Raw genomic sequence first — 16,135 nt, 5'->3', positions numbered from 1 at the left:
TAGACAGATTTTTTTTTTTATCCATTCTGCCACTCTCTGTCTCTTTATTGGTGCATTTTGTCTATTTACATTCCGCGTAATTATTGATAGATATCAGTTTACTGCTGTCATTTTGATGTACTTTTTTGCGGTGTTGACAGTTTCTTTGCTCCACTTAATTTTCTGTGCTGAGTTGTTTTTCTTCATGTATTTTATTTTCATCTTTTCATTATTGTTAATTTTGTGTTTACCACATCTTTATGTTTTTCTTCTTTTTTTATTTTGATGGGTAAATTTGTTAGTTTTCTTTGTAGTTACCTTAAAATTTACCTCTATTTTTATATGTTTAAACTGATCTTTTATTTTTTAAATTGCTTTAACTTTCTCTTCATATGAAACTTCTATAACTACATTATTTAATCTTTTTTTTTTTTTTAATGTTGTCATCATTTACATACTGATGTCTCTGTTTCCTTATTCTCAGTGTTTTAGCTTTGACTTATTTTTGTGATTTCCCTATCTGGGTTGATATTTGGTTGTTCTGTCCTATGTTGTGGGTTTGGCTTGTTGTCTGATGTTGGTTCTCTAGCTGAAGGACTCCCTTTAATATTTCTTGCAATTTTGGTTTGTTTTTTGCAAATTCCCTTAACTTCTGTTTATCAGGAAATGCTCTAATTTTGCCATCATATCTGAGAGACTGTTTTGCTGGATATATAATTCTTGGCAGGTATTTTTTTCCTTCGATTCTTTGTATATGTCATCTCATTGCCTTCTTGCCTGCATGGTTTCTGCTGAGTAGTCAGAGTTTAGTCTTATTGACTCTTCTTTTAGGTGACTCTTCATTTATCCCTAGCTGCTCTTAAAATTCTTTCTTTTTCTGTGGTTTTGGCAATTTGGATTATAGTAAGTCTTGGTGACTTTCTTTTGGGATTTACCTAGTGTGGGGCTTGATGAGCTTCTTGAATAGGCATCTTCTCATCTTTTATGCTATCAGGGAAGTTTTCTGCCAACAAATCTTCAACAATTCTCTCTGTATTTTCTACTATCCCCCCTGTTCTGGTACTCAAATCACTCGTAGGTTATTCTTCTTGATAGTGTCCCACATACTTCTTAGAGCTTCTTCATTTTTTAAAATTATTTTATCTGATTTTTCCTCAAATAAGTTGGTGTCAAGTGCTTTATCTTCAATCTCACTAATTCTGATTTCCATTGCCTCAATTCTGCTACCACAACCTCCTACTAAGTTGTCTAATTCTCTAGTTTTATTGTTAATCTTTTGGATTTCTATTTCCTGTCTCCCTGTTGTTTCTAGCAGCCTGTTAAATTTGTTTTCCTGAATTCCTCTATTGCTTTGTCTGTGTGTTCCTTGGCTTGGTCTGAGTTTTTCCTGATCTCTTGAAGAGCTCTGTATATTAATCTTTTGAATTCTAACTCCAATAATTCCAAGATTTTCTCTTCCTCTGGAAGGTTTCTTGGTTTTGTTTTGGTTGCTTGCTGGAGCCATCTTGACCTGCTTCTTTATGTTATTTGATACTGACTGTTGTCTCCGAGTCATCAATAAATTATTACATTTATTTATAGTATGTTTGCTTACTATGTTCTAGCTTTTTGTTTTGTTTTGATATGCCCAAGTAAGCTGGGCATGTGAGCTACTTTGGTTGTTGGCATCTTTGAAGCTCCACGTCCTGTGACCAGGTAGTTAGAGCTGGTACTAGGTGGAACTAGGTCTGTTTACTTTTCTTGTGTGGATTCAGCTCTGGCGTCTAGGTCATCAGTCACTGAGTGCATGGTGCAGGCTGTCACCTACTGTCCTAGATGGGCAGGGCTATGTAGGGGTGATTGGGGCAGGCACAGGTATCTGGCTGCAGCAGGTGGCTATGTGCTGAGCAAGGTAGGGAGCTGATGGCTGCCCCTGAGTGCCTGGGTGGAAGGCATGTTCCTGTCTCCTAGACCATGTAGGTGGGTGGGTTTTGCAGCTGGACTTTAGGCACCCAGTGGTGTTGGCTGTAAGACTTGGAGGCACCACTTATTCTTGTACTCCTGTCGAGCATGGCTAGGTGAAATGAGTGCAATTGCCAGTCCTCAGGCCACTGATGTGTGTGGGCGAGGACCCTACTTAATGAGCAGGGCAGTGTCAAATGTCACGAGTCTGCCACTTCCCCTTGGATGCTGCAATTGAAAATAGACTTTGGGTATATACCCTGTTGTACAATGCTAATGAGGGTCTATGCTGTTGAATCGGCCCACACAGGTCTAGGCAGGGGCACAGGGCGCTCAAAATACATGGACCCCTTATGCCAGTGCCTAGGCAAAGGGCAGTGCCTGCCCTGAGTTCCTGACTTAGGGAGTGTCTTAGGTTGGGTTCTCTAGAGAAGCAAAACCAGGAAAGTGTATAAACATATATATATAGAGAGAGAGATTTATATCAAGGAAACAGCTCATGCATTTGTAAAGGCTAAAATGTCCCAAGTCCATGGATCAGGATAGAGGCTTCTCTCAATTCACGTAGCCTCAGAGGCTGTTGAACCCAAGATCGGCAGGTTGGAGAGCAGGGCTCCTGCTGTCAGGCTGTGAAGAGCCACGAATTCCAAGATCTGTAGATAATTGATAGCCCAAGCCTGAAGAGCCAGAGGCCAGACAAACAGGAGGTAGCTGGAGGCAGCTGTGGGATCCAAAGTGAGCAAAAAAGCCAGAATATCTGCTTGTATTCGGATGCATGCCACACCCCCCCAAAGAAACTCCCTTTCAACTGATTGTCTACTTACAGCAGATTCATTCATGGAAGTGATCCCGTATAAACACTGAGAATCATGGCCCAGCCAAGGTGACACACAATCTTAACCATCACAGGGGGCATGGTGTTTCTTTGAAACCACAAGACTGAGTTCTTTAGTTCCTGGCTTAGGCTACTTGGAGGTTTTATTATTTTTTTCTAAAGCTGCGAGACGGCTGGGGCACGATAGCCCTTATTTCTGGCTTAGGGGGCATGGCAATTGTTGAATACTACCAGGCTGGTGTCAGAGCAGAATGAGGAGAGGGGTGGATGAGGGGAAAGTGGCACTTCTCTGCTGCGAAGTCCCTGAGGGGGAGGGGTTATTTTGATCCCACGTGTAGGTTAGACACTTGAACTTAACTTTCACAGATCTAGCACTGCTTCCCCCTGGCTCTGGAGGCTTGTGCAGACTCTCCACTGTCTGGTCTTTCCTAATGTGTTGGAATGCATCCCGAGCGCTACTGCTTGCCTCAGCCAATATGCGCCAGCTAACCCAGCCTGCAGGCGGCTGGCTGCCTCAAGACTGGCACTTCTTCACTGCTTTTGAATGGTCTCTCCCTCCCCCGCTCAGTCTGACTCCTCAACTTTGTCTTTGACGATCAGAGCCCCTAAGCTGTCATATATAATCTATTCGCTTGTTTTTTCTGGCCTTTGTTGTGAGAGGAATCACAGGAAGTGCCTGCCTATTCTGCCCTCTTGGCCCTGCTTCCTTGGCAATTTTTTTTCTCAACTCTTTAGTATGTCATCCCATTGCCTTCTTGCCTGCATGGTTTCTGCTGAGTAATCAGAGTTTGGTCTTACCGGTTCCCTTTGTAGATAACTTTTTGTTTTTTCCAAGCTGCTGTTGGGATTCTTCCTTTGTCTTTGGTTTTGGCAAGTTTGATTGTCATATGTCTTGGTGACTTTTTTTTTTTTTAGGTCTATCCTGTACAGAGTTCACTGATCTTCTTGGATGGATATCATCTCATCTTCCATGATATTAGGGAATTTTTCTGCCAGGAAAACTTCAACAATTCTTTGTGTTTTCTATTGCCTTTCCTTGTTCTAGAATTCTGATCACACACAAATTTTTCCTCTTGACAGTGTCACACATAATTTTTAGGCTTTCTTCATTCTTTTTCTGATTTTTCCTTGAACGAATTGGTGTCAAGGAGTTTGTCTTCAAAGTTGTTGATTCCACCTTCCTTTCGTTTCAATTCTTCTCCTATATTCTTCTATTGAGTTTTCTATTTCTGAAATTTTATTTTTAATCTTCTGAATTTCTAGTTGCCGTTTTTGTGTTGTTTGTAATTGTCTCGTTTTTTTGTTCCTGTAGTGTTTTCCTGAATTATTCTTTTGCTTTCTCTGTGTTTTCCTTGATTTGGCCTATGTTTTCCTTGGTTTCATCTGTGTTTTCCTTGATCTCTTCCTTGATCCCTTTGAAAGGCCTCTATATTAGTCTTTTGAATTCCTTATCAGAGAGTTCCATTGCCATTTCTTCCTCCAGAATGTTTTCTGGTTCTTTGTTTTAGTTACTTGCTGGAGGCATCTTGTCCTGCTTCTTTATGTGATTTGATATTGTCTGTTGTCTCTGAGGCATCAAGAAGTTATTATATTTGTTTATTTATTTTTACATTTTGGTGCACATTCTCCTTAACCATTTGAGTGGCAGCTCCACCCTTAGAAACACCATAAGCCATAGCTCCACCCTTTGAAACCCCTGAGGCCATGGCTATACCTTTCGAGACTGAGGCAGCTCAGCTTCTTGTGTTCCTTGTCTCTTCAGCTTCTGTTTCCTGGTTTCTTGGCCTCTTGGTTCATCGGGTCTTGTGCCCACATCTGCCCTGCTGGGGCAAGTGTTCCAAAGCTCTGTAGCTCCACTGATAAGTGTCTAGAGGCACCCCACTCTGCCAGGAAGCCTCCTGCTCACAGGTAGTCAGCTCCCTGGCTCCATGGATCAGAAATCCTAGTTCTACCAATAAGTGCCTGGAGGCACCCCACTCCATCAGGAAGCCTCTTGTACACAGGCACTCAGTTCTTTCGGTTCATGGGTCAGCTCCAGCACCATCTCACACAGGCCTCCTGGTTCTGCTGCTGTTGGTTCTCTGCTGTTGCCTCTTTTCTGCCACAGCAGGTTCTCTGCTGCACTGGTCCTCTGCCACTGTCACAATTCTATCCATTCATAGTTTCAAAACCACTTCCACATTTTAGGTATCTGTTAGAGTGGCATCCCCACTCCTGGTACCAAAATCTGTCTTAGTCATCTAGTGCTGCTATAATGGAAATACCACAAGTGGATAGCTTTAACAAAGGGAAGTTTATTTTTCCACAGTAAAGTAGGCTAAAAGTCCAAATTCATGGAGTCAGCTCCAGAGAAAGGGTTTCTCTCTCAGTCGGCTCTGGAGGAGGGTCTTTCTCATCAATCATCCCCTGGACTAGAAGCTTCTCTGCACAGGAACTCTGGGTCTAAAAGATGCACTCTGCTCCCAGTGCTTCTTTCTTGGTGGTATGAGGCCCCAACACTCTACTTGCTCCTCATTCCTTTTATCTCTTGGGAGATAAAAGCTGGTGCAGGCCACACCACAGGGAAACTCCCTTTACCTTGGAACAGGGAGGTGACCTGAGTAAAGGTGGTGTTACAATCCCACCCTAATCCTCTCAACATAAAATTACAATCACAAAATGTAGAACAACAGTACAATACTGGTAATCATGGGCTAACCAAGTTGACCATATTTTGGGGGGGACATAATTCAACCCATGACACATTTGTTTGGTGCTTCCTGAATTTTTGTTTTGCTTTGATATATCCAAGTAAGCCAGGTGTGTGTGCTACTGGTCACTACTCTGGCTGCATTGAAGCTCTTACCTCCTGTCTCTGGGCTGGTGGGGCAGCAACTGGGTATATGAGTACAGGTCTCTGTTCGCTAGTCTTGCAGGGCTGCTGAGGACATAGCTGGCATTTCTGGTGAGGTGATGCATCTATTCGGCCCATCACCTGGCTGTGGGTGCACAGGGCTTTTTCCCTGGTTGTTGGGTTGGATGTTGTTTGTGCTGTGCCGATTGCTGGGTGTTCTTGGAGAGGGTACCCATTGTCAGTCACTTGGTGGGTAATGTGAAAACTTTAATCGATGGTCCGGGGGTGGGGACAGGGTGGCGTGGGGGTGTTTGGAGCAGGTATAAGTGTCCAGCTGCAGGGATAGGGGGAGCAATGCAGGGGCAAGGTAGGGGGGATGTCAGCTTTTCACCAGTGCCCAGTTGAGGGCATGCCCCTGTCCACCAGATTCTGTCACAGGGGAGGCTGTGCAGCCACTCTTTGAGCCGCTGGCGCAGGTGTCTGTAGGGGGTAGGAGGCACCACCAGTCCTCAGGCTAACAGTGCAGGTGGCTGGAGGAAGTAGGAGGCACTGCCAGCCCTCAGGCCCCTGGTATAGGTGGCTGGAGGGAGTGGGAAGCATTGTCGGCCCTCAGGTCCCCAGCTGGGATGGCAGGATGGGGTGGGAGGCTTTGCTAGTCCTCAGGCCACTGGATGGGATGGCTGAAGAGAATGGAAGGCACCCCCAGTCCTCAGGCCCCCAGCTGGGTTCGCTGGAGGGAGTAGGAGGCACCGGAGGGCCAGTGGAAGTGGCTGGAAGGAGTGGGAGGAACCACTGGTCTTCAGGCCTTCATCCTGGGTGGCTGGAGGGAGCAGGAGGTATCACTGGCCGTTAGGTCATCAGTGTGGGTGGCGGGATGGAGTGGGAAGCACTGCTGGCCTTCAGGCCCCCGGGCACAGGTGGCGGGAGGGGGTGGAAGACACAGGTCTTTGGGCTCCCATTGAGTGGCTGAGTGAAGTGGCTGTCAATTCCAGTCTGCGGGCTCCCAACATAGGGGGCCAGACAGTGATGGGTGCCACTGGAGGTTTCCATGTAAGGGGAGAAGAAATGGCCAAGGACAGTGGGGAAACCCCACAGGCCCAAAGGCCTCCAGCACAGGGGGGCTAAGGTGGGTATGGTAGGTGGGGTGTGTGCACTAAACTTTTGCAGGGTGGGAAGCACTGCTGCCTGGTTCTGGACATGAGTACAGAGCTGGCCCTGTTTGGCTGCACCAGGTGACAGGGATTTTGCTGGGAATGATACTTGCTTTGTCTCAGTGTGGCCGCGCTGAACGTAGTAAAGGGCATTTATATAAAGCCAACAGCCAACATCATCCTAAATGGAGAGAGTCTGAAAGCGTTCCACTTGAGAACAGGAACCAGACAAAGATGCCCTTTATCACTACTCTTATTCAACATTGTGCTGGAGGTTCTAGTCAGAGTAATTAGGCTAGAAAAAGAAATAAAGGGCATCCAAATCGGTAAGGAAGGAGTATTTGTAGATAATATGATCTTATTCACAGAAACCCCCCAAAAATCCACAAAAAAACCACTGAAACTAATAGAAGATTTCAGCAAAGTATAAAGATACAAGATAAACATACAAAAATCAGTTGGGTTCCTCTGCGCCAGCAAAGAGAACTTCAAAGAGGAAATCACCAAATCAATACCATTTACAATAACCCCCAAGAAGACAAAATACTTAGGAACAAATCTAACCAGAGACGTAAAAGGCCTATACAAGGAAAACTACAAGACACTACTGCAAAAAACCAAAGGAGGCCTACATAAGTGGAAAAACATACCTTGCTCATGGATAGGAAGACTTAACATTGTAAAAATGTCTATTCTACCAAAAGCGATCTATAGATACAATGCAATTCCGATCCAAATTCCAACAACATTTTTTAATGAAATGGAGAAACAAATCACCAACTTCATATGGAAGGGAAAGAGGCCTGGATAAGTGAAGCATTACTGAAAAAGAAGAACAAAGTGGGAGGCCTCACACTACCTGATTTTAGAAGCTATTATACCGCCACAGTAGTCAAAACAGACTGGTACTGGTACAACAGATACATAGACCAATGGAACAGAATTGAGAATCCAGACATAAATCCATCCACATATGAGCAAGTGATACTTGACAAAGGCCCCAAAGCAGTTAAATGGAGAAAAGGCAGTTTCTTTAACAAATGGTGTTGGCATAACTAGATATCGATCTGCAAAAAAAGTGAAAGAAGACCCATACTTCACACCATGCACAAAAACTAACTCAAAATGGATCAAAGACCTACATATAAAATCTAAAACAATGAAGATCATGGAATAAAAAATAGGGACAATGTTAGGAGCCCTAATACATCGCATAAACAGTATAGAAAACATTACTAGCAATGCACAAACACCAGAAGAGAAACTAGATAACTGGGAGCTCCTAAAAATCAAACACCTATGCTCATCCAAAGACTTCACCAAAAGAGTAAAAAGACTACCTACAGATTGGGAAAAAGTTTTTAACAATGACATTTCTGATCAGCATCTGATCTCTAAAATCTACATGATACTGCAAAAACTCAACTGCAAAAAGACAAATAACCCAATTAAAAAATGGACAAAAGATATGAACGGGCTTCACTAAAGAAGACATTCAGGCAGCTAACAGATACATGAGGAAATGCTCACGATCATTAGCCATTAGAGAAATGCAAATCAAAACAATGAGATACCATCTCACTCCAGCAAGGCTAGCATTAATCCAAAAAACACAAAATAATGAATGTTGGAGAGGCTGTGGAGAGACTGGAACACTTATACACTGCTGGTGGGAGTGTAAAATGGTACAACTACTTTGAAAATCAATTTGGTCCTTCCTTAAAAAGCTAGGAATAGAACTACCATATGATCCAGCAATCCCACTCCTAGGAATATATCCCAGAGAAATAAGAGCCCTCACATGAATAGATATATGCACACCCATGTTCATTGCAGCACTGTTCACAACAGCAAAAAGATGGAAACATCCTAGGAGCCCACCAATGCATGAGTGGATAAACAAATTATGGTATATTCACACAGTGGGATACTAAGCAAAGATAAAGAACAACAATGAATCCGAGAAACATCTCATAACGTGGATGAACCTGGGAGGCATTACGCTGAAATTAGTCAGTCACAAAAGGACAAATATTGTATGAGAGAAGTATTATAAGAACTTAAGAAAAGGTTTAAACACAGAAGAAAACATTCTTTGATGGTTTTGAGGGTGGGGAGAGAAGGGTATTCACTAACTAGATAAAACCAAAAAAACCAAACCCGCTGTCACTGAGTCAATTCCGAGTCATAGCGACACTATAGGACAGAGTAGAACTGCCCCATAGTGTTTCCAAGGAGCACCTGGTGAATTTGAACTGCTGACCTCTGGTTAGCAGCTGTAACTCTTAACCACTATGCCACCAGGGTTTCCAACTAACTAGATATAAAAAAAAAACAAACCCAGTGCCGTTGAGTCGATTCTGACTCATAGCGACCATATAGGACAGAGTAGAGCTGCCCCATAGAGTTTCCAAGGAGCCCCTGGTGGATTCGAACTGGCAACCTTTTGGTTAGCAGCCATAGCACTTAACCACTATGCAACCAGGGTTTCCACTAAATAGATAGTAGACAAGAATTATCTTAGGTAAAGGGAAGGATAACACACAGTATAGGGGAAATCAGCACAACCGGACTAAACCAAAAGCTAAGAAGTTTCCTGAATGCAACTAAACTCTTCACGGGACAGAGTAGTAGGGGTGGAGGCCTGGGGACCATGGTTTCAGGGGACATCTACGTCAGTTAGCATACCCAAAACCAAAGTTTATTAAGAAAATGTTCTGCATCCCACTTTGGTCAGTGGTGTCTGGGCTCTTAAAAGCTATCCAGCAGCCATCTAAGATGCATCAATTGATCCCAACCCACCTGGAGCAAAGGAGAATGAAGAACACCAAAGACACAAGGAAAATATTTACCCAAGAGACAGAAAAGGCTGCATAAACCAGAGATTCCATCAGTCTGAGACCAGAAGAACTAGATGGTGCTTGGTCCAATTCTTCAGCCTTGTCTTTGATGCTTAGGGTTCCAAAGTTGTCATCTATGTCAGATTCACTTGTTTTCTCTCGTCTTTGTAGTAAGAGGGACGTTATGAAGTGCCTGACTACTCCGCCATCTTGGACTGCCCTCCATCAGTGCTTTTTTCTTGCTTTTTGAACAAGAGCTCCCATGTTTTCCTTTTACACTGGGTTACCTAAATTATATATCTGGCCCTACATAGTACCTATTGTTGTTCAAACCACCCAGAGGCTCCTTGGAAGACAGGCCTGGAGATCTGTTTCTGAAGGGCCACAGCCTTGAAAACCCTGTGGCGCAGTCCTACTCTGCACACATGGGGTTACAGTGAGTCAAAATCAACTTGACGGCACCTAACAACAACAACAATGTGGATACCACATGGAAGAGGAGGGTCAAGTCGTGCTAATAAAAGCAACTTAAATATTGCCTGAGTTTCCTAGGGCTGCCATCACAAATTTCCACAAGCGTGTGGCTTAAAACAACAGAAATTTATCATCTCAGTTCCAGAGGCTGGGAGTCTGGATTCAGGGTGTAAGCTTCCAATGGTCCCAGGCGTTTCTCGGTTTATGGGAGTGTCACTCCAATCTCTGCCTGTGTTGTTATGTGGTCTTCTTCCCTCTGTGTCTCTTCTCCTCTTTTATAGGACATCACTCATGATGGGGTTGGTGCCTGACTCATGGTGATCCCATGTACAACGGAACAAATGCTGCCCCGTCCTTCGCTGTCCCCATGATCGGCTGCCAAGAAGGAATGTTGCAGATGTGATTAACATTTACAAAGCTCTTTAAGTAAAAGAGATAAGGTGATTGGGCCTCATCCAATCAGTTGAAGGCCTAAACGTGGAAAAAAATTGAGGCTCCCTGGAGAAGAAGAAACTCTGCCTCAAGACTGTAACATAGAACTCCTGCCAAATTCTTAGACTGCCACCAGCCCTACAGATTTTGGGACCCAAGACTGCAACAACGACTTTTGCCTGAGTTTCTGCCTGCCCTACAAGCTCAGACTTGCCAGCCCCCCGCAACTGTGGGAGCCATTTCCCTAAAATACGTACCTTTGCATCTGTCTGCCTGTCTGTGTGTCTATGTGTCTGTCTGTCTAGGACAGACAGGTGGTACAGTGGTTAAGTATTCTGCTGCTGATCAAAAGGTTGGCAATTTGAACCCACAAGCCACCCCTCAGGAGAAAGATGTGGCAGTCTGCTTCCCTAAGATTTACAGCCTCAGAAGCTCTATGGGGCAGTTCTACTCTGTCCTATAGGGTTGCTAAGAGTTGGAATCGACTCAATGGCAATGGATTTTATCTGTCTGGAAATCCTGGTGATGTAGTGGTTAAGTGCTATGGCTGCTAACCAAGAGGTCAGCAGTTTGAATCCACCAGGTGCTCCTTGGAAACTCTGTGGGGCAGTTCTACTCTGTCCTATAGGTCGCTATGAGTCAGAATCGACTCAACAGCAACCAGTTTGTTTTGGTTTGGTTTATGCAGCTATCTATCTAAAACCTATTGCAATTGAGTCGATTCCAACTCATAGCGACCCTGTAGGAAAGAGGAGAACTGCCCCATAGGGTTTCCAGTGCCCTCGCTGCACAGCGGTCAAAGTGCTAGGTTGATAACCGAAAGGTCAGTGGTTCAAATCCAACAGCCCCTCCGCAGGAGAAAGACGAGGTAGCCTGCTTCTGTAAAGGTTACAGCTTTGGAAACCCTATGGGGCAGTTCTCCTCCTACAGGGTGTCTATGAGTTGGAATTAACTTGATGGCAATGTGTTTGGTTTCAGAATCTTTATGGAAGCAGACTGCCAAATCTTTCTTCCACAGAGCAGCTGGTAGGTTTGGACCACCGACTTTTTGGTTAGCAACTGAGAGCTTAACCACTGTGCCACAAGGGCTCCCTATCTATCTGTGTATCTCCTATTGGTTCCGTTTCTCTACGGAAACCCAACTGATACAAGGAGTCACAAGAAAATGTACTCTACACATTTAACTCTCCACAGTATTAATAAGTACTCGATTTCTAGCCAAAAGGTTGGCAGTTCTAACCCACCCAGAGGTGTCCCCTAAGACAGGCCTGGTGATCTTTTTCTGAAAGGTCACAGCCTCGAAAACCCTATGGGGCAGTTCTACTCTGCACACATGGTGTCACCATGAGCCGGAGCCAACTCAAAAGCAACCAACAACAGTATTAATAAAAAATGTTTATCTACATGTGCTACATTAAAGTAAACTCACCTCCTCCCAGAAGTCCTACCTGATTTACCCTCTGGGCCAGGTGCTGCCTCTGGGCTTCCACAACCCTGTGCTTCCTTCCCACTCCCAGCCCTGGACACCCCAGTCACCTGTGCCCCCATTTCCTTTCTGTATTCCCAGCTAGGCTGCCTGTCCTGCATGGGGACTGGCCAAGAGCCAGGCTTCCGCTCCCGTGGCTTACTAGGGCTAAGAGGCAGAAGAATCCAAACTAGCCACCCACCTGGTACACCTGGCCTCCCAGCAGCCCCACTGGCACCTGGACCCCTAGCAGTACCTACTCACATCCCAGTTCAGTCCCCAGGGCCTGTGCCCCCCCTTTTATGACCTCCTTAAAAGATGGTGAAACTAGCTCAAGGATGGTCCACCCGGTTTTCTTGGCTGTAATCTTTAGGGACCCAAATCACCAAGCCTTTCTTCTGAGGCACATCTGGGTGGACCCGATCCTCCAACCTTTCGATTAGCAGCCTAGCGTATTAACCGTTTGTACCAACCAGGGACTCCATTCAATCCATTGTTGTTGTTGTGTGCCATCGAGTCAATTCTGGCACATGGCAACCCCATGTGACAGAGTAGAACTGCCCCATTGGGTTTTGGAGGCTGTAATCTTTTTTTTTTTTTTTTAATATAATTTTTATTGTGCTTTAAGTGAAAGTTTACAAATCAAGTCAGGCTCTCACACAAAAACCCATATACACCTTGCTATACACTCCCAGTTACTCTCCCCCTAATGAGACAGCCCACTCTCTCCCTCTACTCTCTCTTTTCGTGTCCATTTCACCAGCTTCTAACCCCCTCCACCCTTTCATCTCCCCTCCAGTCAGGAGATGCCAACATAGTCTCAAGTGTCCACCTGATCCAAGAAGCTCACTCCTCACCAGCATCCCTCTCCAACCCATTGTCCAGTCCAATCCATGTCTGAAGAGTTGGCTTCGGGAATGGTTTCTGTCCTGGGCCAACAGAAGGTCTGGGGGCCATGACCGCTGGGGTCCTTCTAGTCTCAATCAGACTATGAGAATTTGGGGTCTGCATCCCACTGCTCTCCTGCTCCCTCAGGGGTTCCCTGTTGTGTTCCCTGTCAGGGCAGTCATCGCTTGTAGCTGGGCACCATCTAGTTCTTCTGGTCTCAGGATGATGTAGTCTCTGGTTCATGTGGCCCTTTCTGTCTCTTGGGCTTGTAATCGCCTTGTGTCCTTGGTGTTCTTCATTCTCCTTTGATCCAGGTGGGTTGAGACCAGTTGCTGCATCTTAGATGTCTGCTTGCTAGCGTTTAAGACCCCAGACTGTAGGCTGTAATCTTCATGGGAGCAGATCGGCAGGTCTTTCCTCTAGGGACCAGCTGAGTGAGTTTGAACCTTCAACCTTTCAGTTAGCAGCCAAGCACTTATCCATTGTGCCATCAGGGGTCCTTCCAACCCAAGCTAAAGCCCTACTTTTAGATAGCCCACCTCCTGCTGATTAAGTGAATGGTAGCCAATGATTTTAAATTTCCCGTTTGGAAAACCCCTGTCTTAGACATCAAGTGTTGCTAAAACAGAAATACCACAAGTGGATGGCTTTAACAAAGGGAAATTTATTCTGTCACAGTCTAGGAGGCTAGAAGTCTGAGTTCAGGGTGCCAGCTCCAGGGGAAGGCTTTCTCTGTCTGTCGGCTCTGGGGGAAGGTCCTTGCCATCAATCTTCCCCCGCTGAGGAGCTTCTCGGCGCAGGGACCCGGGGTCCAAAGGACGCGCTATTCTCCTGCTTTCAGTGCAGATTAGACTTCTTCCTTTAGTACCATTGGTTCCCGATCATATGTTACCTCCTGAAATGGTTGAACATCCATCAATTCTTTTTGGTATAGTAACTCTTTGTATTCCTTCCATCTTCTTTTGATGCTTCCTGTGGCATTTAATATTTTCCCCATAGAATCCTTCACTATCGCAACTCGAGGCTTGAATTTTTTCTTCAGTTCTTTCAGCTTGAGAAATGCTGAGCGTGTTCTTCTCTTTTGGTTTTCTAATCTCCAGCTGTTTGTACATGTCATAATACTTTGTCTTCTTGAGCCACCCTTTGAAATCTTCTGTTCAGCTCTTTTACTTCATTTCTTCCTTTCGTTCTATGTTCAAGAGCAAGTTTCAGAGTCTCTCCGGACATCCATTTTGATCTTTTCTTTCTTTCTTGTCTTTTTAATGACTTCTTGCTTTCTTCATGTAAGATATCCTTGATGTCATTCCACAACTCATCTGGTATTTGGTTATTAGTGTTCAATGCATCAAATCTGGTGTGAAGATCTTCTCTAAATTCAGGTGGGATATACTCAAGGTCATACTTTGGCTCTCCTCTACTTGTCCTAATGTTCTTCAGTTTCAACTTGAACTTAGATATGAGCAATTGATAGTCAGTTCCACAGTTGGCCCTGGCCTTGTTCTGACTGATCTATCAAGCTTTTCCATCATCTCTTTCCACAGATGTGGCCGATTTGATTCCTGTATATTCCATCTGGCAAGGTCCACATGTATAGTCACCGTTCATGTTGTTGAAAAAAGATGTTTGCAATGAAGTCGTTGGTCTTGCAAAATTCAATCATGTGATCTCCAGCATCCTTTCTGTCACCAAGGCCGTATTTTCCAACTACCGACCCTTCTTTGTTTCCATCTTTTGCATTCCAATTGCCAGCAATTATCAATGCATCTTTATTGCATGTTTGATGAATTTCAGACTGCAGAAGTTGGTAAAAATCTTCAATTTCTTCTTCTTTGGCCTTAGTGGTTGGTGTATAAATTTGAATAATAATTGTATTAACTGGTCTTCCTTGTAGGCATATGGATATTATCCTATCAGTAACGGTTTTGTACTTCAGGATAGATCTTGAAATGTTCTTTTTTCCAATGAATTCAGTGCCATTCCTCTTCAAGTTTTCATTCCTGGCATAGTAGGCCATATGATTGTCTGATTCAAAATGGCCAATATAATTTCAGCTCACTAATGCTCAGGATATCGATGTTTATGTGTTTCCTTTCATTTTTGACAATTTCCAATTTTCCTAGATTCACACTTCGTACATTCCTCATTCCTATTTTAATGGATGTTTGCAACTGTGTCTTCTCATTTTGAGTCATGCCACAACAGCAAATGAAGGTCCAGAAAGCTTGACTCCATCCGTGTCATTAAGGTTGACTCTACTTTGCAGAGGCAGCTCTTCCCCAGTCATCTTTTGAGTGCCTTCCAACCTGGGGGCTCATCTTCCAACACTATATCAGACAATGTTCTGCTGCTATTCATAAGGTTTTCACTGGCTAATGCTTTTCAGAAGTAGACTGCTGGGCTCTTCTTTCTTGTCTTAGTCTGGAAGCTCAGCTGAATCCTGTCCTCCATGGGTGACCCTGCTGTCATCTGAATACCAGTGGCATAGCTTCCAGCATCACAGCAACACGCAAGCCCCCACAGTACAACAAACTGATAGACAAGTAGGGGAAAGAATATATATGTTGTAGGAAAAGAAAGAAAAAAAAAAGACTGGCAAAGTTTCCAACTTCATGGAGAAGCATAGAGATGCCACCACTGAGATATTAAAGGTGGAATATTTCATGAACGACTTCTATGTAAGTCAAATCTTGGATTCTTTCTGCCTGAACAGATGTAATTAAAGTCATAGTTTTGATTTACTGAGGGTGGGGTGGGGTGGAGAAAGGGACTCTCTCCTCTAGTTGACCCTTGTATGAAAGGAAGCCAAGAGGGAACTTGTAAGCTTGCTGGAAAACAATAAAAATGTTTCAGATCAAAATCCCTGAGGCACAGAGAAAACTGTACTTGGAGAAATATTCAGGGCCTTAATTATCCTAATAGTAATGAAAACAAAAACAACAAAAAAAATGGAATGAAATACTTGTCTTAACAAATTAGACAACCAAAAAATGTGGTTTTTTTTTTTTTTTTGAGTTTTATGGGGCAGTTCTACTCTGGGGTTGGTTTTTTGGTTCGGTTGAAAATGAGGTAATCACCTCCCCTCTGTCCCTGTCCTTTCAGAATTCATTTTAGCCAACTTGTCATTGTAAATTCCTTCTCTTTGAAAAGAGCATAAATCAAGAAGGTTTCCTTAGGGACCAGGGAACCACCTCTTCCGAAAAATAATCATCAAGGAAGATCACACCCCTACCTCCCAGTTTCCTGGAAGGAGATTAGCATGACCTCAGGCATCCTGCCATGAAAAAAAAAAAATTTTTT

Source organism: Loxodonta africana, chromosome 3 (assembly GCF_030014295.1).
Source record: "Loxodonta africana isolate mLoxAfr1 chromosome 3, mLoxAfr1.hap2, whole genome shotgun sequence".
In the NCBI taxonomy this organism is placed as follows: Eukaryota; Metazoa; Chordata; class Mammalia; order Proboscidea; family Elephantidae; genus Loxodonta; species Loxodonta africana.
Note: the sequence above shows the minus strand (reverse complement) of the source record.